This window comes from Protopterus annectens, chromosome 7.part0 (assembly GCF_019279795.1).
Source record: "Protopterus annectens isolate FY-2018-M chromosome 7.part0, PAN1.0, whole genome shotgun sequence".
NCBI classification, from domain to species: Eukaryota; Metazoa; Chordata; order Ceratodontiformes; family Protopteridae; genus Protopterus; species Protopterus annectens.
The window spans coordinates 938,276,320-938,300,175 of NC_056739.1; positions in this window are offsets into that span (position 1 = coordinate 938,276,320).

Consider the following 23,856-nt stretch of genomic DNA (forward strand, 5'->3'; position numbering starts at 1 on the left):
ATCTGCTGCCCCTGCACTACCTGTGGTGTCAAGTGATACCTCCCCACAGGATGGGGATGGGCCCCTTCTTGGAACAGTGGTGGAGGGTAGTCATCCATGCTGAGTTTCCAGTCTTGGTGGGCAGGATAGTCTACTGTGGGTTTCACCACCACCTACACCGGATTGCGGGCATGCTGGCTGACCAGTTGATACAGCCTCAACCTGGTGCCCAGCCTCCGGCACTGCCACCCCCGGGCAGTGAAGAAGCAGTGCTGACAGTCTCATGAGTGGAGATGTGAGTCATGCTGCTGCCTTGTGGAGGCTCATGGGACTTGGATTCCACAACATCCTCTCTATCCAAGGTGTTCACCCCCCTCATGTGTCACACACTGCCCTTGTCTACTGTCTTGTCCATCTTGTCTGTCTGCAAATGCATCCTCACTTACTCAGCTTACCTCCCCCATGTGTACTTACATCTCTTCCCCAACATTCCACTCTCACCTTAAAAACAAAATGGGCACCTGTCTCAAACAGAAAAAAAAAAAGTCATTCCATACATAGCTCTTCATTTCACACACGTGTCCACTGGACACATGTAATTTGGTCCAATTGGCTTGACAACACAGTTATGTTGTCCTCACCCCTCTCTCTCTCTTTCTGGGCTGAGAGATCAAAGTCATGTACAAATTCTGTCAAAGTGCACAGTTGTTGCTGTACAAGAAATGGATAGCTATGGTTCTTTACTACACCATTCTTGCACATCTCTACCTGCCTTTCACTATGTTTTTCCCCCTGCTTGCACCCCATTTCATCACTTTCCTATCTCCCTATTTTGCTTTTCTTTACATTTTTTTGCACATTGCTGCAAGATGTGCCATATCACACAGCTATGCTAAGCTCAGCTAAATAGAGCTATATTGACTATATGTATTTTTAAACTTGTAATACACGCTTATAAAATAAGCACCTGTCCCATGTTTCGAACCCAAGACCATTGCACCTGCAGAACACTATATTATCCTGCCATGCCACAAACAAATCATGGTAATTGCCAGTTACAAACATTAAGCATGTTTCAGCAGAGCTGTGTGCCACACCGCTCAAACTTGATTAAAAAGAAATGAAAAAAAAATGGGAGAGTACCTGGGACATTAGTGCAATAGTACACTACTAGAAATCCAAAGACATAATAATTGATGTAAGTGAGGCCTATGATAGCAGGTAAATGTGCCCTTTATCAGCAAAATGTAAAAAAAAAAAAAAAAAAAACAACTGCTAAGGCATTGATGGCAAAATACATGTTCAACTGGGAGCCTGGTTCAGACATACATCCATATAAAGCCAAGCACATAATGATGGATGTAGAAAATGTATGTCACAGCCTGTATGTTTGTGCAGGTATATCTTGCAAATACACCTGCTGTAGCAGTGATTTAGTAGCTCAGTCTGTTAATCTCCTTGAAAACAGTAAAGTTTGTCACAGACAGTCCTGGGCCCAAATCCAGTGATGTGTAGAAGTGAATTTACAGTATTTTGAAGGCAGCAATTAATGACTGAGTCATGTACTCTTTATCCTCACAATGCATTTCAAATGACATGCCTGCTTTTCCCTGACAGAAGTCTCAGGCCTACAGGTAGGAACACACTTCATATATCCATGTAGCAAAACTATATGTGCATAAGGTGTCACATCATGCATTAATATGCATTCACAATGTCAATGCAGGTACTGCAAATGAGGGCCACTAATATCAGAGTGCACCACACAATCCTTCTAAAGTCACTGTGTAGATCATCACAGCTGCACAGCTAACATACACTTTGGAAGACCCTGCTTGTAACAAGGCCTACCCTCATACACTCTGCAAATTACTACTAGACTGTAACACATGGACTGGCATTTGCTCAAATGGTGGACATATTCTTATATTCATACCCCATCTTACTCAAGGACACATCAAACATGTTACCTAGTACTCTGTTAGTGATACCACTGCCTAACAAACTTACCTTAAACACATGCCTTAATTGGACTGGAAAGGGTAGCCTCACTCTGGCTCTGCCTCTACAAAAAGGCTGAAGCAGCTCCCACAATTACTCCTACAGCTTGTTGTCCTCCAAAGTGTTCACACTCTCTGTCTATATCTATTACCTGCAGCAGCAATTGCAGCATGTAGTACACACATCTCTATGTGAAGGTTTCTACTACAGACCTACCATCTGCGATGATGTAGTCTCCTCACCCCAGTCCAGCACAATATATCAAAATGGGGCCCTAATCTACATGAAGGCCTTATATATTGTACAGTGGTTGCATGCCATTGGCTGATGATAGTACATATCAGGTGTATTGGCTGCAATTAGCATTTCAGACCCACAGACTGATTTAGAGGCAATCACCTGCTGATGAGAAGCATGTTTAAAAGGCAAGCAGTTGGCTATGGGGAACCATTCTTTATGAGAATTTCCTCACACAGAGCACGCCGTTGTGAAAACTTTACTATCACCACATATCAACAGAGGAGTACTGCACACCATCAGGTATATAACTGATTTTGTATACAACAGGATGCAGATGGGTGAATAGACTTGCAGGGAATATGGATTACAGCATTAAGCTGTCTTAGACCTGTGATAATAACATGTCATTGATCTCCTGCTGTCTTACACCTGCACAGGACGTACAGTACATAATGGGTGCATTGTCTTTTGCCATTGTAGCACACTAGTCTTGTTGGACTGTCCCTTTATAGTGGATGTAATAGCACACTGCTATTTGTGTGGCACTGTTCTTATGACATATTATCTGGGGGGGGGTTGCCCATAGGGGACACACCACAATAGACTTGAGTGTTGGGTGTATAATCATACAGCAGTATCTGTAATGGCACACACAGAGTACCTGACTATTGCTACTATCTCAGTTGCATCCACACACTTCGTATGTTTGCACACTGTGGAGTATGACATGTGTGAGCAAGCAGTGGATAGTGCTAGCCAGTTTGTCCTTGCTGTACCTCTACATAGTATACTTCCACGTATGTGATCCTGGAATGTGTTCCCCTTTTGTTGTCTTTAAGGAATCATGTAACCTAGATGCCATGCACCCTTTTTGGATGCGGAAAATGAAATTATACTGGAAGGACTAAGGAAACATCATCACATCCTACTGTCCAGGGAGTGGCAAAGCAGGGAACAGTGGGATGCATTGTGGGCAGACCTTGCCGTGATGTGAATGGCATTGGCCATCAGGACAGGACATATTATCAGGTTCGACAGCATGCAATGGACACGATCAATGCTGCACAACAAAGGGCAGATGATGTAGTCAGAGATTGTGCCACCACCAGTGGAGGGCCTAAAGTGGAACATCCACTTTCAGCCACTGAGGATTCTTGGTGAGCCTCGGCACACACAACAGCTATCAGGCATCCACCACCCCATACATCGTGGAGGTGGGTACCACAGTTTCCACAGCAGAGGAATGTGCAGGTAAGGTTACTGATATCACCATTGTAATACTGTAGCAGTCAGTGTGTCAGGCTGTACATACTTTTATGTGGGTGTCAGGTCTTTGTTCTTTGGGAGGGTTTAACCTCAGTTGTACTCTCATACTCGGAATATGATCAATACAACAAGTAACACAGTAGCTACTGTAAATGTGAGCTATATGGACATATTACCTTGTTGTGCTGCAAAATGTTTTGGTACTGACATTACTTCACCCTCAACTTTTCACAGGTCGGTCAGGTATTTGCCAAGGCCATGGTCCTGCTCCTGGTAAGTATGACACTATTTTGTTAAGGAACATTTATATTCTATTAAAGTTAACGGCTAGAATAATGCCCTACTTAAACATAATTTTGTGTATAAACAGAGTGGAATGTTTTTTATTTTCCATTCTGGAACAGGTACCTTATGATCTTAGAGAGGTAATCACAGGAGTGTAGTTGAAAAAAATAAACACTTTGGCAGTGACCGTTAAGATCAAATAAGTCTCTTAGTTTAAATGAGGCAATTATTCTAAAATGCCTTTTAAAAAACAAAAGGTTGAAAGGAAAATAAATTAGGTAATGAAACGTATATTTCAATATATTTGTTAAGGTGGGTGTACTGGGTTTTTATGTGTTGTTTTATCAAGTATAGTTTCATATTTATTAATTAAAAGGTCAATTTTACTGGTCAAGTTTAACTTGATTTACTTGCAGTGATTGTTATAAAGGTCTTGAGTTGAATGTGTATTTTGTTCTGAGGAAGTTATTTAGATGAAAGTGGAGAAAAACAAATGTTTGACTGGTAATCCAGTTGTGGGTCTTCATTCTTATGAGTATTGGTGGATTTTTCATACAAAATAGTGCAGGTATTAAACTAATACTTTTTTATTTCTTATCACAGGTGACTGGGGGGTGTTGGTATCTGTCCTCTACCACCCTAATGTCAGTGTCTCTTCAGACCCTGATGATGATGTTGCCTACAGTGAGGCACAGATGGGGTGTCTCAGAGGTAGACATCCTTCTGCCTCCAATGTCACTGCCCACAGTCAGTATGCCCACACATACCCAGTCCCTGGAGGCCAAAGATATTGGACAGTCAGAGGGTGGGGACATTGAATAGGAAAGTGCGGCAACTATGGCTGCAGTGAGTGTCAACACTGGCCATAGCCAGGGAGCTGGAGAGGTCCAACACAGGCAGATTGACAGAAGTGCTTGAAGGAGGCCTTGATCTCCATCCACCACCTGTTGCAGGTGTCACATCATGGGTTACTCGGTGCATGTTTTGGGGTGTCATGGAGGCACAAGCATGTTCTGAATGGAACACCAGACATATGCTTAAGGTTATGGATGCAGGATAGTCTGACATCTGTAACTGCTTCCACTGCACTGGGGAAACCCTGGATTGGATCAGGAATGCAGTGAACAGAAGGTGGGCTGAGATGGTGTCTGTCTTAGACCGGACAATGTCTGTGCTGGAACTTCTGGTTGGAGTTGATCGTCAGACCCGTGGATGTAGGTCAGCAATCCCATCTGCTGGCTGTGTGCAATCACGCTCCTGTAGTGGCAGTACATCCAGTACTACAGAAGGGAGCATGCTGTCCACACCACAATATGGCAGGCCATGGGCTCATTTCTCTGGGCAGTCCCATGGAGAACACGGTCCCAGAAGACAGAAGTCACCATCAGTACTAGCACCGCATCTGACCTTGGCCATAGAGGTGCAAGTGCAACTCCTGGCAGGGCAAGTTCCTGTGTTTGGGGCCAGAGACAGCAAACTGTCAACTTTATGATGTATGGTCCACAGCTGTCCGGCATACACACATGTAGGGATAGCACTGAGCTTGACTGTGTACACTCATACATTCACATACCACTGTCAAATAAAGGTCACCTATAGGCACACACAACACCGCTCCATGGTCCATCTTACATGCTTCCCATCCTGACTCACACATGTGCTGTCATCCACTTGGGCCAGCCTAGGACCCTGCACCCCCACACAACATCTTGTGCAAGTGATGATACCTGTGCCACATCCCTGTCATCCTCACCATTGATCCAGGGAAATGAAGCTATATGTCTGATGCACAGGGCGATTATATTAGTTAACATGTACTTGTGTAATGCAGTGTTGTTTTGCCATGCCACTTGTAGTGATTACTGACTGATACTGCATGGTGGCATTTGTCATGAGTACGCCACATACCGTTGTATACCTTATGTTGTATGATGTTGTACTGACTGTATAGTTACAGAATGACAGGCGTGTCATAGACCAGTTTCTGTTTCAGGAGTCTGTTTGGATAACCTATGGATACACAGTGGCAATAAAGCAGCACAGGATGACATGCCAGCACAGCAGAAATATGTCTTCAGCAAGGTATAAAACTATAAGTGCATGGCTCTATAGGTTCATATGTGTATAACAGGCTAACAAGGAAATGGTGGCTTTCAGCCTACTCATGCATCCCTAATCTATGAAAAGGTCTGATACCCTTGATAGGTGCCACCAGGGTTTTGAAAACTAACACGTCTACAAGCTGTGGTGATGGAGATGACCCATCTACAAATATCCTTTGTCCAGTACAGACAGTTGCCCGACACCAGTTATGATTGTCGTGTTCTGCATCCTATTGTGTAACCTGCACATGATGTGTGTCCCAGCAGATGTGTGCTTTACATGCATGGGGGGCCTGTTTCATGTAGGATGTACTGTCTGTGTTACATACCTGTCTCTCAAGAATGTACTATGTAAACCATGGTGATGTAGGTGTGTAGAACAGGTGACACATGTGTTAATCCTGTCATGGATATGCAGGAGGTAGACAGTGGATCCTAGCACCTCCCTGTAAAGAACCATACACATCACCTTCAAAGTTTTTAGGTGACAAACTACACATGTATGGTATTAACACAGACTATATAGGACATGTTATCTACACCATGTTTTGGTGTACCATGGAACCTGTGTGGCTGCTACAGTTATACAATATGCCTGTGTAGTGACATGGCAAGGATACCATTGCACAAAATGATAGGTGTGATAACTGCCACATTCAGCATAGCAGTAACAGTCTGAGATTTACATCTCAAACTTGTCGGTGTATGTTGTACGACAGTGAAAGCATACCCACATCTTATCGACCAGTAAAAGTTAAAGGTTACATTACTTTCTATGTCCATACCTTCATGTGTAATGGCTCAACTGTGTACGATGTGTGGACACTACAATAATTTGCAGGGGTGGATGATTTTACACAGGATAGTATTGTGCAGTCATTGGCATTTAGTCTTTTTCAATAGCTCAGACAATAACTGATTGTGTCTTAGGACATCTTGGATAACTGTTGTTCTGTGTGGGATTTCGTGATGGCTCCTAATATGCAATAACCTGCTAATGTAATCAGTCGAGGTCACTGACAGTGGTTGTGACTGTAGAGAGGGAATAGCTGGAAGAGGTATGCCAATAATGGAGAATGGTGAACTCCACTGGTGACTGGCATCATTGCAGTGTAGCTCTCCCAATTCTATGTTCCCAGAATATGACTCACAGACACTTGCTTATCTGCCAGCTGACATAACACTCTGTACATGATGTACACAGTTTCTAGCATGGCCTGCTGGCCTAATATTGTCATACACCCTGTCAGGCCATGTTTGGTGGAGTGAGTCTGATGTCCGACATCCATTGCATAGTGTAACAGTCAATGGGCTCCACTGGTCACAGGCGGTAGGCATGATCTGGCCTTATGCAAAAGTAACAGTGTTTGGTCCAGTGTCAATAGGTGTATGACAATGTTAGTGCTCATATCCATGCTAACCCCTATCATGGCATTTCAGGTGACATGACTCAGAGATCTGGGGGTATCACTTGGCACTACATGCTAGTTGTCCTCTGTGCAAGTAAGTATTGTAGTTACATCCAGCGTGTTACAACAAGAGAGTCATACAAGGTGCCTGTACAGAGCACAGACATACACATCAGGGAAGTGTAATATGTACATGCTGTGTTGCTTAGTCATGCTGTGCCTTACTTTACCAAAGGATGGTCAAGGTACTTACCTACCATGCTTTGCAGCAGTGCTGTGACATCCCCACAAGGGGAACCAAGCATTGCATCATGTGTCTACCAATATGTGTGACTTCTAAGGCCCCCCAGTGTGAGGTCCTCCCAAGTGGGATCTGGCCACAGGTCAGTCTTCTTAGAACAATCAGCACATACCCCCCTGCAGACAATACAGACATATATATGAAGAAAGCCATTTATCACCTCCTGTGAGATGGTTGACATAGAGTGACTGCCTCTCCCCTTCAAATGGGACAGGCAAGTATGCAGAGCTGTACACCCATGCATTATGTCAGCAGCATTACAACTGCATGAACTCGACTGTATGGGACAGTTGGGACACAGGCTCATCATGGCTCAGCAAACCTGACTGGTGGACAACTGCCATTAGCAGGCTGTACAATAACAGGTGGACAGTGCTTTGTGATAGTTGGGGTGAGGGTGCCTCCCCCAACATGGAGGCACCACCTCCTTATCTAACATAAGTACATAGTGTTGTTATGATGTTGTGTAGACACAGTAAGTGACAACATTAGCCACTCACACAAAGCAAAACCACAAGGCACAGTATAGTTACATGTGTGGCCTCAAAGGACAGTCCCAGATTGTTGCTGACATCATACATCATGATGCCACATATGGTGGGTCTGTAGTCCTACCTAACCTGTACTCCCACACTGTTTGTGTCAATTACACTCCCTTGTCTCCAACACATGATACATGACATTCCTACAACCTGTCTCATAATGTCCATATTTATAGAGTAATTTGTAACTAGCCTCTCAATGGAAGATACATATCATCTATTGTACAAAGTAACATACCAGGCTGTATCCTACATGTGATCTGACAAGGATTGCTCACACTATTGGGCATCCCTTGCAATCATGCTGACACCACTGGCTGCACACCAGCTGGATGAACAACGGCAACTGTTACACCCTTGCACAGAGGTGGTGCATACATGGAGCAACAAAGCTATACACCTATTTGTCTATGTATCCATATCTGTATGCCCATAGGGGCAATCATCATAGAGCTGATCATCACACATATATTTGATCTACATGCAGTTGTCTGTACACAGTTTGGATGTGTAACAGGGGGAGCATGACTGTTACACGTGGTGGACATGTCTGATGTCCGAAGCAGTCACCAATGATCTGTGTGAGGGTACATCAGGCTGTACAACCCCCAGACTGAGGCAAGCCATCTGACTATATTCCCCACTCAGGCAGCATTTACAAAGCACCCACTCAGGCATCCATGATACTGTCATTGTAGGGGTCACTAAGTGGCCTCATTGACGGCAACCATGCACAACATAGAGACATCCACCTCCAATAGCTGATCTATGAGCAGCAGTGCTCATCAGGGTGCAGTCCTGGGTCCTCTATTGCTTGGAATCCATTTAACCACAATACACACAACTACTGATTGACTGTGGCCAACAATCTTGGCCGATGCCTGCAAATTGTGAACACTTATAGAGTCTCTGTGATATGCCACTGTGCTGCAAAAGGGTATTGCGAACAAATACCTGTTGACATAGTAATGGCCATAATCTGCATGAAAATATATATGTAGTATAATTTTCATAAGTTAGATGTATATACCTGGAAGTAGCACATCAGTCACAACATGTGATATACATTCTCAGGGGTGAAGAGCTGAGAACACAGACCTGGCCACGTAGGTTTACCCCTAATGTTCCTGAGATCAACATGTCTCTACAGTGGTATGACAGGAATTATATGGCATAGCTGAGGCCACAGTCACCAGTATGTGACATACTCTTAACCTCCACATACTCTATCCTCAGCATGCCAATATCTGAGTGCAATGGTCATTTGTTGCCATACCTTTCCAAGTAGTGCTGGCAATTGCATACAACAGTATGGTCCCTCACAAGGACAATTCACGTCTTCATTATGTGTTCATTGGGGATCATCTGCAATGAGTGCCATTGTTGTCTGTGGCATATAGACTACACAGAGGTGATCTGTGCCTTGCATAAAGGGCAATGTGTGACCCTGCTTGATTGCATATGCTGCCTAACTGCAGGTGGCATAGTAGATGGATAACACGCTATAAGGACATTAACCTAGTATGTGATGTTAGTACTACATGCTTATGGGTGACATTTGTCTAGCAGACATAAACCCTTGACACAGAACCCTGCCTAATGGCACACAGAGCACCTCAGTGCACCTCAACACATGCCATCTGTATGACTGGCTGGGCGACCATCATCTCAACACAAGGCATCTGTCTCCCTCTATCAGTCTACAACATATTATGCTTGATGACATCAGGAGGCCTTGTTGTGGTCAGTCATTTTGGGGGACCACAACACCCACTATAAATAAAACACTGCAAAGCCTACCCATTCCTAAGTTACTTAGGGGTTCAGATTTATGTCATATAGATATACAAACACACACACCAACTAGCTGGGATTGATGTTAGAACCCCTACCTATTTAGGTCATATTCACTATAGATAACATTACTTATCACACCCAACACAGTCTAAGTCTGCTACTACACTCTCAGCTGGTAGTCTTAAGGTGGATGACATCATCAGGCCTTGTAGAAGAGGGCAGTTTGGAGGCCAATAGTAAGTTACAGGGCCAAAACATTCATAACCATTGCAGGTGGATAGCCCATGATGATGGATAACATCAGGCCTTGGAGAGGGGAACAGTTTGGAGGCCAGCAGCAAGTCACAGGGCCAGAAATGTCATAACCATTGCAGGTGGATAGCCCATGAGGGCATGTGAGTTGTTCTGCAGGGGATACACATGAACACATATAAAGTAGCCTGAAGTGAGATTAGAACCCTTACCTATGTAGTCATACTCACTACAGATCACAGTACTTACCGTACATGCCACAGCTTAAGTTTAACCTTACATTGTCAGCTGGTAGTCTCAAGGTGGATGACATCATCAGGCCTCATATAATAGGGTAGTTTGGAGGCCAGCAGCAAGTTACAGGGCCAAAAGGTTCATAGCCATTGCAGATAGAAAAGCCCCTGAGGGTATATCAGTTGTTCTGCAAGGCAATGCACACATACACATTCACACACCAAGTAGCCTGGAGTGAGATTAGAACCCCTACCTATCTAGTCTTATTCATTCTAGATCATAGTACTTATTGCACACACCAGGGTTTAAGTCTGATACTACACTATCAGCTGGCAGTCTTAAGGTGGATGACATTATCAGGCCTTGTAGAAGAGTCCAGGTTGGAGGTAAGCAAGTTACAGGGACAAAACATTCATAACCAATGCAGGTGGATAGCCCATGAAGGTATATCAGCTGTTCTACAGGGGATGCACGCACACAGACGTGCACCAAGTAGCCTAGAGTGAGATTAGAACCCCCTACCTATCTAGTTTAATTCACTATATATCACAGTACTTATTGCACACCCACAGCTTTAGTCAAATACTACAATGTCAGCTGGTAGTCTTAAAGTGGATGACATCATCATGCCTTGTAGAAGACGGCAGTTTGGAGGCCAGCAGCAAGTTACAGTGCCAAAAAGTTCATAACCATTGTAGGTGAATAGCCCATGAGGGCATGTCAGTTGTTCTGTAGGGAGGTACACACACAGACATGCACCAGGTCACCAGGAGTGAGATTAGACCCCCTACATATCTAAACTTATTCACTAAAGGGCACAGTACGTATTCCATGTGCCACAGGTTGAGTGTGTTGTATAGGTGATTGCAGCACAGTACTTGTGCATTACACAAACTAGGCTTGTGTTGAACAGTATCTGTGGCCTGCAGAGTGATATTGCTTCATACTGTTATCTGGATCTAGTATCCTAGTAGTGGGATAACTGTTATTATCCTAGCTATGTGTGTACAGTTACCAGTATGACCTATATGGCTGCTTGCAGTTAGATAGGCAAACCTGTAGGCAGGAACAATGTGCCCTGTCCATGCGTGCATTGACAACATTATATATTACCCAACCTGCTCACCTGTGTCTCTCTATGTTGTGACATCCAGCAGGCACAGAGGTCTGTATGTAAGCAGATTATGTACTGTTGCTGCCTTAATTTGGATCCTTTGAGCGACAGTATGGATATATGATACTGTAGATTTACTCACCATTATTACAGTATGTAAGACAATACAGACATCCACACACATATTTATGTAATTAACATGGATGTATATATAAATGTAGCTGTGTGTGTCTGTATGATATGTGTTATGTAAATATATGGGGAGAGTCAATGTATCATTGTGATACATATATATCTATATATCAGTATATATCTATTTGACACTACATAACGATAGGTATATTATGTATGTGAGAGAGAGAGAGAGAGAGAGAGAGAGATACCAACAGATGGATATGTATATGTTTATATCTATATGTATAGATATATCTATACATAACAGGTCATTCTGATGACCAGGCAGCAGAATTGCACTCATTTTATCTAAGTGTTTGGGCATGCCCAGTAGGACCATCAGTACTTATAAATTTACTCCAGGTCACACCTACCTGTACTCCAGTCCGGGAGTTTGTGTGTTACAGACCATACCTCTCAACTGTCCAGAGTTTGGCTCATAATTTTGGTCTGTTCCTCATAAAATTTGTGGTTTTCTGCCAAATCACTTGGATGAACCAAGGATTGAAGTCACTAAATAATGACATGCATTTAAGTTTCTGACTTCAAATCCTTCAGAAAAATGACTTTGAAACAAACCCAGTTGTTCTAGCAACTTTTTAAGTTTATGAGAGCAGTATTTAAAATACATCCCTATTTGTGGACCTTTGTCCCTCCATTTTGTCCAGATTTCTTGCTCTAAGAGGTTGAGAGGTATGTTACAGACATTGACATCTGTCCCTGTTTCTGCAGTACTGCACTTCACTCAAAATGTCAATGGCATTCCCCAGCTGTCTGCTGTACTTAATATTTGACTAAGGTTCATAATGTTACATCACGCACAGAATGAGAGTAGGTGAAAACACCAACATAATAATACCTCACCTGCAAAAGATGCGAACATTTCCAGATTAGAGCCATCAACACCATCACCCATGCTAACTTCCCTAATCCACTGAGCCACACAAGCTGCCAGAGAGAGAGAGGAGTCATTCATCATACATTCAACAGCATAAATATGTATGTTGTTATTTCTGCTTTACATAGAACACAATAATGTGTGTAAGAGTACTATGCTACAGCCCTGAGATTGCCTTGTCTGATGATATACCATTTCTGACTTACTGTTAAAGCAGTTATATGGGTACACTGCTGTGTTGGGGGTGGGGGAACAACAGCACATGATCTGCTGGGATATGCAGTAGTCCAAATATCATGTGAACCCACTGTTTAACATCTCCCTTGACTGATGTAATTAATATTCCAACCATGAGCTGTTGTACCTTCCCTACCCATCTGTTCATTGTGCCTGCGTGGCAGTTTGCATGGGTTTCTTTCCTGCGTGACCCCCCACCTGGGATTAACTGCATAAAGCAATTTCTACATTCTCCACTGAAGCTGACTATCTTAACTAAGTAAAACCTCTGGGAATCAAGAACTTGACTCCATCCAGCTTTTCAATTGTAATAGTCTGCAAGGGTTTCTTTCCTGCTTGACCCCCCACACCCACCTGGGATTAACTGCTTAAAGCAATTTCTACCTTCTCCACTGAAGCTGGCTATCTTAACTAAGTAAAACCTCTGGGAAGCAAGAACCTGACTCCCTCCAGCTTTTCAATTGTAATAGTTTGCACGGGTTTCTTTCCTGAGTGACCCCCCGCCCCCCACCCTCACCTGGGATTAACTGCATAATGCAATTTCTACCTTTTCCACTGAAGCTGGCTATCTTAACTAAGTAAAACCTCTAGGAAGCAAGAACCTGACTCCCACCAGCTTTTCAATTGTAATAGCTTGCACGGGTTTCTTTTCTGTGTAACCCCCCACCCCGAGCTGGGATTAACTGCATAATGCATTTTCTACCTTTTCCACTGAAGCTGGCTATCTTAACTAAGTAAAACCTCTAGGAAGCAAGAACCTGACTCCCACCAGCTTTTCAATTGTAATAGCTTGCACAGGTTTCTTTCCTGTGTAACCCCCCACCCCGAACTGGGATTAACTGCATAATGCATTTTCTACCATCTCCACTGAAGCTGGCTATCTTAACTAAGTAAACCTCTGGGAAGCAAGAACCTGACTCCCTTCAGCTTTTCAATTGTAATAGTTTGCACAGGTTTCATTCCTGCATGACCCCCCACCCTCACCTGGGATTAACTGCATAAAGCATTTTCTACCTTCTCCACTGAAGCTGGCTATCTTAACTAAGTAAAACCTCTGGGAAGCAAGAACCTGACTCCCTCCAGCTTTTCAATTGTAATGGGTGAATTACAATTTAGTTTTTGTAAACTGTTGAGGCTTAATGGTGTATGCACAACAACAGTGAAGGGATCCAGCCAATTGCCACTAGATTGGGCTATAATACTTTGAATCTGCCTTACACTCACACAGTGTTTTAGTCCCAAGCGTTTACTTTTTAATTTGGTAAAGTTTTGCTTCTAGGCTGTCTCCACAGTAATTTGGCTCCCTCCATATTGACTACATTTGCTATTTTACCCCTAGTATTCTATTAAAATTTACCTGAAAATTGGTGTAAAAATAAAAAATAATAAAACAAATTAAAGTACAGCCCAAAACATTGCTTACATGCAATCATACAAACCAAACCAAAAACCCAAGGTAACTCTCAGAGTCAGTCCCCACCTTACACTGATAGTTTTTCATCCCTTCTCCCTGTGGGGGAGGGATCCATAAGATCCTGGTTAATCCTGTCCTGACAGCTCTCTACTCCATTCTCCCTATCTGCCATGCCCACCCTCACGATTATCTTCATTAGTCAGCCCCCTCCTAGGGTGCCATCTTTAATCAAACTCTCTACTACCTAACTCACATTCATTTCATCCTGTAGCTGTTGTACCTTCCGTACCCCTCTGTTCGTTGTGCCTGCATAGCAAGTAAGTTGAGCAGTATCACATATATACTACAGCTGCTTTGCATTACTGTTAGCTGCTGGTTTATTTGGTTATTACTGTTAACTGCTGAGGTACTTGATGGTGCTAAGCTGTAACTACTGTTCAGATCTCCTATATGTTTTGAGAGCTAGCTAATGTTCTAACTTACAAACTGCTTGTTTTTTATCTTGTTTTATGAAGGTAGAGCTTTAATTGTTGAATATCTGACAGACATCCTGCTAACTGTTTTGCAGAGGTCATTCATGTTCTGATTACATTTGTAAGCATTCCTATGGCATGCTACTTTACTTAGAAGACTTACAGGCTGGACTTTTACAATTTATTTTATAGAAGGCTAAGTGAACGCAGTTAATGTTACTGTTAGTTCATACTGAATAACATAACTGTAGAATTATTGCCCTAAAACAGACACACTTTGCTTTGTGCATTATATCCTGTGTGTAGTCACTGCTGAAGTATACAGCTGTTATCACTGGACTTAGAGGCTGCATGTTACTGCTGTTAGTCTGTGGTTTTACAGAGCTGATACTGTATGCAATATAATCAATTTTAATTATAATGTATGCAATATAATTCATTTTATTCTCCATCTCTATTCCTTGCATGCTCTCCACTTCACATTCTTGTAACTGTTCTAATTCTGCTTTATTTACCTTTATTTTTCAGTTTGCATGGGTTTCTTTCCTGTGTGACCCCCCACCCCCACCTGGGATTAACTGCATAAAGCAATTTCTACCTTCTCCACTGAAGCTGGCTATCTTAACTAAGTAAAACCTCTGGGAAGCAAGAACCTGACTCCCTCCAGCTTTTCAATTGTAATAGGTGAACTATAATTTAGTTTTTGTAAACTGTTGAGGCTTAATGGTGTATGCACAACAGTGAAGGGATCTAGCCAATTGCCACTAGATTGGGCTATAATACTTTGAATCAGCCTTACACTCACACAGTGTTCTAGTCCCAAGCATTTACTTTTTAATTTGGTAAAGTTTTGCTTCTAGGCTGTCTCCACAGTAATTTGGCTCCCTCCATATTGACTACATTTGCTAGTTTACCCGTAGGATCCTATTAAAATTAGCCTGAAGACTGGTGTAAAAATAACAAAGAATAAAACAAATTAAAGTACAGCCCAAAACATTGCTTACATACAATCATACAAACCAAACCAAAAGCCCAAGGTAACTCTCAGTGTTAGCCCTTCTCCACTCACCCTCACTGCACCCCCCCACTAGTGCTAAATGTAAACCAAACTTTGCCACTTCCTTGCCACTCCCCTCCTGCTAAGTACCAATCAGCACCTCACACATCATTGAGCAACCCTGCCCCCTTAACCCATTTCCTTCTCTCTCATTCTTCCACACCCTGTTAGCACAGTCAGCCATCAAAATTTAGCCAGCCCCCCCTAACAAAAAGCAAACAAGCAAAAAAACACTAATTACCCAAATGCCTATGCTGTTTCTATTTTACCATCTCACTGCCTATGAACAAACACTTGGCCATGGTACTCACTACCCAAATGGTCAAACAGACACCCACGACTTCACACATAACACCAAACACTTTACCATCCCCAGCACACCGAATATACCACCCTCTATAAAATACCACCCCTGTACAGCCACAAAACATAATCCTAAAGACAAAGACTGTATAAAACTTATAAACAAACTCTTAAAGCTCAGAATATCCTGTCACTATAACCTTATAACACATGGAGAGATTCATCCCAACCCTGGCTCACCCACACCCAATAACCTCCACTTCCCTACCACAACCTCCACAGTCAAGCTACCCATGAATACTCCCACTAGTTCCCTCCTAGCATTTCACCTAAATATTAGAAGTATTAACAATAAGATTCCCAACCTACATGCACTCCTAGCAACCCACTCCCCAGACATTATGTGCCTTACGGAAACCTGGTTAAAACCTAGAACTACTGAAAGTGAGATACTACCTCCAGGATACAATATTCACCAGTTAGACAGTGCTACAAGGAAAGGAGGTGGGATAGCAGTCCTTTACAAAAATACTCTAACCGTTAATAGAGACACCATTCAACCTCCCCAATTCAATAACACGGAACTCCTCATAAGAAAGCAACAGATTAACCAAAACAAGCAATTGAACATCATATGTGCATACATTCCACCAGGCAACAACCTAAATACCCTAGAAAATCTGCTTTACTGGTTATCCACTACCTATCCCCAAGAAACCATAGTTCTTGGTGATTTTAACACTGACTGGCACCCCTGTTCCTCTGACCCCCCCACCCATATAAACGTATCTGGGTTTAAACAGACCATAACCTCTCCCACTAGGATAAACAAACCAACCAACAGGGAAAGTATCCAAGACTGGATCCTAGTTAATAACCAACCCCAACTGTACACAGCTGGTACTTTCCCTGATGACCTCTGCAACCACTGTCTAACCTATATCATAAAATATAAGGCAGGAAACCCTCACCAGCCCAAATATAAAACAGTTAGAAACAGGAAAATCTTTGATGCTGCTATATTCCAAAATGAATTAAAAGCAGTTGACTGGTCAAAACTAAAAAAATCTAACATTAGAGGAGGCCATAGATCACTTTAACACTAAATTCCTAAGTATCCTATATAATAAATGCTAGATCAAATACAGCACCATGGCTCACAAATGATACCAAAGCTAAAATCAAAACTAGAAACAGGGCCTGGGCCAGCTGGAGAATAACTAAAGCCCCATTTGACCATCTAAAATATTGTCAGCTCAGGAATGATATAAAAAATCTATTTTACTGGATCAAAAAAGCTTCTACCAAAATCTCCTACAAAAACACCAAAACAACCCTCAAAAGTTCTGGGCAGGCTTAAATCACCTACTTTGTCCAGGTCATTCCACCACTCCAACCTCGGCTAACTACACCCATAGTTTCCCAGAGACCATAGTTAGCGCATTTTATAACTTTTTCACTGAAACAATCTAATCCCTAGCAAATCAACTAATCCCCTCTAACTTAAACCACACACCTAATCTACCCAATAATCACCCTGAATTTAGCTTCCAACCAATATTCACTAGTTTTATCAAAACACTTCTAAAAAAATTAAAACCTACCACCCTCACTGCTGGCCTCCACTCTGCAGAGTGCCTACAAATAGCTGCAGATGCTATTGCATATCCCATATCTAGCCTCATCAACAGAACCTTATCCGAAAACGCTATCCCCTCCCTCTGGAAAATATCTCACGTCATCCCACTCCATAAAGGTGTAGCTCCTCAGACATATCCAACTATAGACCCATTGCCATTCTTTCCCCACTAGCCAAAATAATGGAGAAATGTGTACACAAGCAACTAATGCAATACCTTACACAGAATAACTTATTATCCAGCTCCCAGCATGGTTTCAGGCCATACCACAGCACTACCTCAGCCCTCCTTTCCTTTACTACTGCCATAAGCCAAAACAGGAATGACAATAGGCTAACCTTCACCCTCTTTCTTGACCTATAAAAAGCCTTTGACATGGTCAACCATGAACTTCTCATTCTTTCACTAAAATCTATTTCCCTCAACAAGCCTGCTATCCAGTGGTTCCAGTCCTACCTGACTGGTAGACAACAGGTGGTACTATGGCAGGGCAAACTCTCCAGCCAGCAACCTCTCAAACGTGGTGCCCCTCAAGGGTCCATACTAGGTCCACTACTCTTCTCTATTTTTATCAACAACCTTCACACTGCTATCCCTAAAGCTACCTGCATTCAATATGCAGATGATTCCACTCTGATCTGCTCAGCCACCTCCCCATCTGAACTGCAAACCTTAACCCAAAATACATGTAACACTATCGGGAACTGGCTCACCAACCAACGCCTACTTCTGAACCCCAATAAAACTAAACTTCTACTCTTCTCCCCCACTAATAGATCCACCACACTTTCATTCTCTGTTACATCTTACAATGGTACCACTATTTCCCCAGATAATCACAACAAACTACTAGGGGTTATCATAGACAATAATCTCAAATTTGACCTACAGGTCAACAAAACCACACAGACCATCAATAAGAAGCTTGGATCACTGTATTGAAACAAGACATTTTTAACCCCACTGACTAGGACTGCAATCACCCAATCACACCTACTCTCTACTCTTTTATATGCCTCGCCTGTACTCTCAAACCTCAACAAATCCAAACTAGGTAAACTGTCCAATAGCTACAATCATATTGCCAGATTTGCCACTGGCTCCACCTATAGAACCCACCACTGCCAGAACATTAAACAACTAAAGTGGCTAGAACTGCCCATCTTAGTTCAAGTCAATCAACTCTTAATAGCACACAAAATTTTGTACCACCCTGAGGATGCCCCCTCACTTAAAAATATTATTAAGCCATATAGTAACCTAAGATCCCTATGGTCAGCTGATAAACTACTGGTCCAAACCCACAAAGCTAATAACTCTGCTGGTGAATCCCTGTTTGCCAACTTTGATGGCAAAACCTGGAATTCATTGCCAAACTATATAACCCTACAATCCTCCAAAAGTCTCTTAAAAAAAAAAAAAAATACCTCAAACAGTATCTCAAAGTGAATTCGCTATGCCCATGTATCAACCCTGATTAAGTTATAAACTAAAAGCATATTCTGTAAGTGTCATAACTTGTAACTACGTCACCAAGCTCTGCTTCCAATCTGATGTATCTTACTTTTAATTGTCTGTCCATGAGAATTGTGAGTCCCTACTAGGGAACACTACTAAGTCATTGAATATAATCACTTTGTTTTTATAATTGTTTGCTAACTTCTGTGTAATCTATGTAAGTTTGCCTATGTGGAGCTTTTCTCCCCGGGCCTCCACTGAAAATGGACATGTATCCGGTCGGACTATCCCGGTAAACAAATGTAAAATAAATAAATAAAATGAGGCCTAGTGACTATTAATGAACACATACTATTGGACTGGGCATCTGTAATCCCATGTGGATGTTACATCTGTCCAATTAGCCAAGTATATTTCCTTGCATAAATGCAGTAGATCCATACATACGATACCATATTATAATAATCCTGACAAGTAGTGCGTAGGTTAGAGACTTACCTTGTCAGTGCAGCAGTTGACAGAACTGTAGTTCAGGGCTGAATCTGTGTGATTCAAGCAGTACCCAGCCAATACATGGATAGATACAGGTTGTGTGGGTTGCCTCACATCAGCAATTTTACTATATGTATGAATAGGAGTAAGGTGTCAGTCCCTAGGGCTGTAAGTTGTCAGTGAATGTGCTATGCTTTGTCTCTTAGCCAAAGCCAGGGCATACTGGGCATGCCTATGTCTGCCTACAGGGACATCATCAGGGGGTTCCTCCTCTGAGTCATCCTGTGAGTGTGGCTGTGGTGACCTAGGCACTGGTCAGGGGCTGTGTATCCCTTGCCTTTGTTGATCCTGCTGCAGCTGTTTCCACAAGATCATATTGTGTACCATGGCACATACTGTGAATATCTTGCACATACAGCTGGAGTGTACTGCAGGGCTCCACCACATATATCGTGGCACTGGAATCATGACTTCAGAAGCCCAAACACATGCTCTATGATGTTCCTAGTTTGTGTGTATATGTCTCATTATGGCATCCTTCTGTGGGTGGGTGTGCATTTCTGATGGGTGTTATCATCCACAGTTCCAGTGCATAGCCAGTATCCCCCAGTAAATGGCCATGTGTACTGTCCCCCCTTGCAAACATCTGGTACAGCTGTGACGCATACCAGATATGGGAGTCATGATAACTGCCAGGGCTGCTAGCACACGCATTCATGATAATGCCCTGGGCATTGCACATGACCTGGCAGTTGCTGTGGTACCCCTTGCGGTTGAAGCAGATTCTACCCTCTTCACCGGGTGGTGCCTTGATGTGTACATGAGTGTACTCTATGGCACCTAGCACCTCAGGGTAATGTTTTACATGGTAGAAGTGTTGCATATTGCTGACCCTTGCCTCAGGGGTGAGGGGAAAAGAAATATGCTCACTGGCATGTGGTTGCATGGCATCCAGAAACTGGTGGAGTACCCCGGATGCTAATGCCTGTGAGACCCCCATCATGTCCCCAGCTGGTCTTTGGAAGGTGTCTGTATCTAGTATCCTAAGGGGCTACACATACTTTTGTTTCCACTGGGATGGGTTCCCCTCTCTTGGCTCTGGGTCTGAGTTGAGGGTGGCAGAGCTCAGTGAGTTCTTGCAGTATGTCCCTGTCCACCCTGTAGTGCTCTATAATCTCCATCTCGTGTAGCTCCAGGAAGGTTACCCTGGGCCTGAACATTCTTCTCCTTCTCTGTCTAGGTCTATTTTCAGCAGCAGAACCAGCAGCAGCATTAACTTCAGCATCTAGCACATACAGATGTAACAGGCCTGCAGCAGCCCCTAGCATTCTGTCAGTTAAAATTCCCAAATCTGTATTCCAATGGTGCAGAGTATGGGGTAAAAATGAGATTGTGGGGTGTATGCATACTTATAGTGCTCTGCTGTAGGTGCCGACAGTGTGATTGGCTACCTATGATGCATTCTGCCTGTCTAGTATATCATTAACATCATTTAATGGCCCTAGTTTAAGTTAAATTTGGGTCAAAACTAATTAATATGTCATTGGCTTTCAGATACACTCAGCATTGTGGCGTATCTTGCAAACATACGCCCCATAGGTAAACAAAGCTTAGCAGTCAGTGTACACCCCCTTGAAAAGGACACACTCAGCATGGTAGCACATCATGCAAACACAGTGAAACAAGCACCCCTTAACTAAACAAAGCTTAGAAGTTAGTGCACACAGCCCTCTGAAAGCACATGCTCAACATGGTGGCGTGCCACGCAAACAGGCACAGCTAAGTTGAAATAAGCTTAGAAGTTATTGGACACACCCTTCCCCTGATGTCAGCTACCTTCTCTGTAAACAACAACATAGTTTTCTGTCTACATGGAGGGGATATGCAGACAAGATTACCCCTTCATGCTTTTCAGTAACTCCACCTAATTTGTATAGGGATCTGTGCTCACAGGTTGGAAACTACACACTTAAAAGCCCTACCACATTAGAAACAGTACCAATGCACCATTACAGATACTCCACACAGGGTCCTGTAATACATTCCTGTCACATAATATTAATTTTGTTTTTTCCAATTTTTTTTTTATAAAGCTTGTTTGCATACTGATGGACAAACATGCCCAGATTATTAAAAAAATACATTTAGTTTAACTTATTTCTATTAATTTTTCAGACACACGGAGGATAGTTTTGCTCATATCTGTAAATAGTATGCCATTTCTGTCCGTCTATCTATATTTTTACAGCCTCTTTTATCTGTCTATGTTCCTATACATGCAATTTTCCCATGTACACTACACGGGGTCTGCAGAGCTGCCTATCTGCTTTCTGGATCACTCTACTTGCCTCATTTGCATGAGATTCACCTGCTTATGGGGTGATTTGCATACCACGAAACTTCCCATGTTGGTGCGTGCATGCTCGCTGATCAGCAATGTTTACTGACTCTAAAACCTGCTTGCTTTCCTGTTAGCAGCACAGCACTATACCTACATAGTAAAGCACCATGTAGGCTTTATTAAATTCCTTCCATAGTTTTTTTTTTAAACAGAATGAGGGGCTGGGACCCAAGGCTCTGTAAAGTTCTTGGTTAGCATTAATAATGCTTCAGTTTGTGATGATACATTGTCTAATGATGTTGGAATCCAAAGAGATTGGTAGTGGAAAATGAGACCTGTCATTGCCCTGATTTTTGCAGATGTTAGTAAACCCATACTTTAAAATGGGTTGGTGGCAAGAATGCCTGCAACTGGAAACTTGTTCAAAGCAAGAGTAGATGAAATCTGCAGGGTAGTTTCTTTCTAAAAAAAGCCCTTTGAGAATTTCACATTCTCTAAAAAAACATGCTGTCTTCACTGACAAGTCTGCTGATGCATACAAATCGGACTTTTACAATATTCTTTTTCATAATGATGGGATGTTGACTGTTGAAATCCAGGTAATTGTTTCTGAAGGTGTCTTTATGATAAATTGTGGAGCAAAAACAGTCATGTAAGACATCAATAGACAAAGTAACATCTAAAAATTGTACATCTTGACCAATGCCTGAAATAGTAAAATCAAGGAGAGAGATGCTTTATCCCTGATACTATTAATGAAAACATCAAGATATGAGTGGGACCCTAATCACAGAAAAAATATATCATCAGTAAAATGCTTATAAAGCTGGATTTGTTTGAAACAAATTTCTTATGAAACAAGTTAATAAGAGTGCCCGCTTTGCAAGTGCACAGCACTAAGTTGGTATATGCTGGAGCCATTTTAGCTCCCATGGCAACACCTTTTTTCTGATTATAGATTTTCTCATTGAAAATAAAAAAGTTGTTGTCTAAAACAATCTGTAAAATTCCACACACGGTTCTAACTTTCTTTGATTCCATCTTAACATATACAGTGAGGTATCTTTCCACCAAGCCAATACCTTCTTTGTGTGGAATACGAGGATACAAAGCTACAGTGTCAAGGGTAACAAGTAAACAACGACTTCAAGGAATAGGATTAGGAAGATTTGTGGTTTTCATTGACAAAACTAAAGACTTGGTTTAAAAATTCCCAAGAGTCCCTTAAGTCAAACAGGGAAGACTGAACAATGGGGTTAATGAAAATCAAGACGATCAGCAATAAATTCACTCTGGGGTTTCTTGCATGAAACAATGTGCCTAAGAGGTGGGTCAGACACATTTTTATGCATCTCAGGAATCCCAGACATTCTCTCCAGACATGGATTAGTTACTTACACAAACTCCAAATCATGATTTGAAAGAAGGTCGGCACTAAAAAGCTCCAAAAGAATACGATCAGTTTCCTGGAATCTAAGCAAGACTTTGTTTGGCTGAACGATGCTGTAGTTTTTGTTGTTACTCAAAGTAACTTCCATCATATGGGTAAAAACAATGCTGTTCTTAACTATGATACCAGCACTTTTATCAGCTTTCATGACTCTGACTGAAGGATCTTTACAAATCTGTTGAAAAGCTTTTCTTTCTAATGGCTTAAAGTTAAACCATTTAATGCTTGGTTTACTGGTTAAAACCTTCTGATTTCAGCCTTACATACTTTAGAGAAAACATTAAGTGAGGAATGAAGTGTTGTGTTAAAAAGTGCTTCTCCTTCTAAGAATGTTGTCATTAATATTTTCATTAGAGTTACTAATAAGACTGTCACTGAGCGTCAAACACTGGAATGA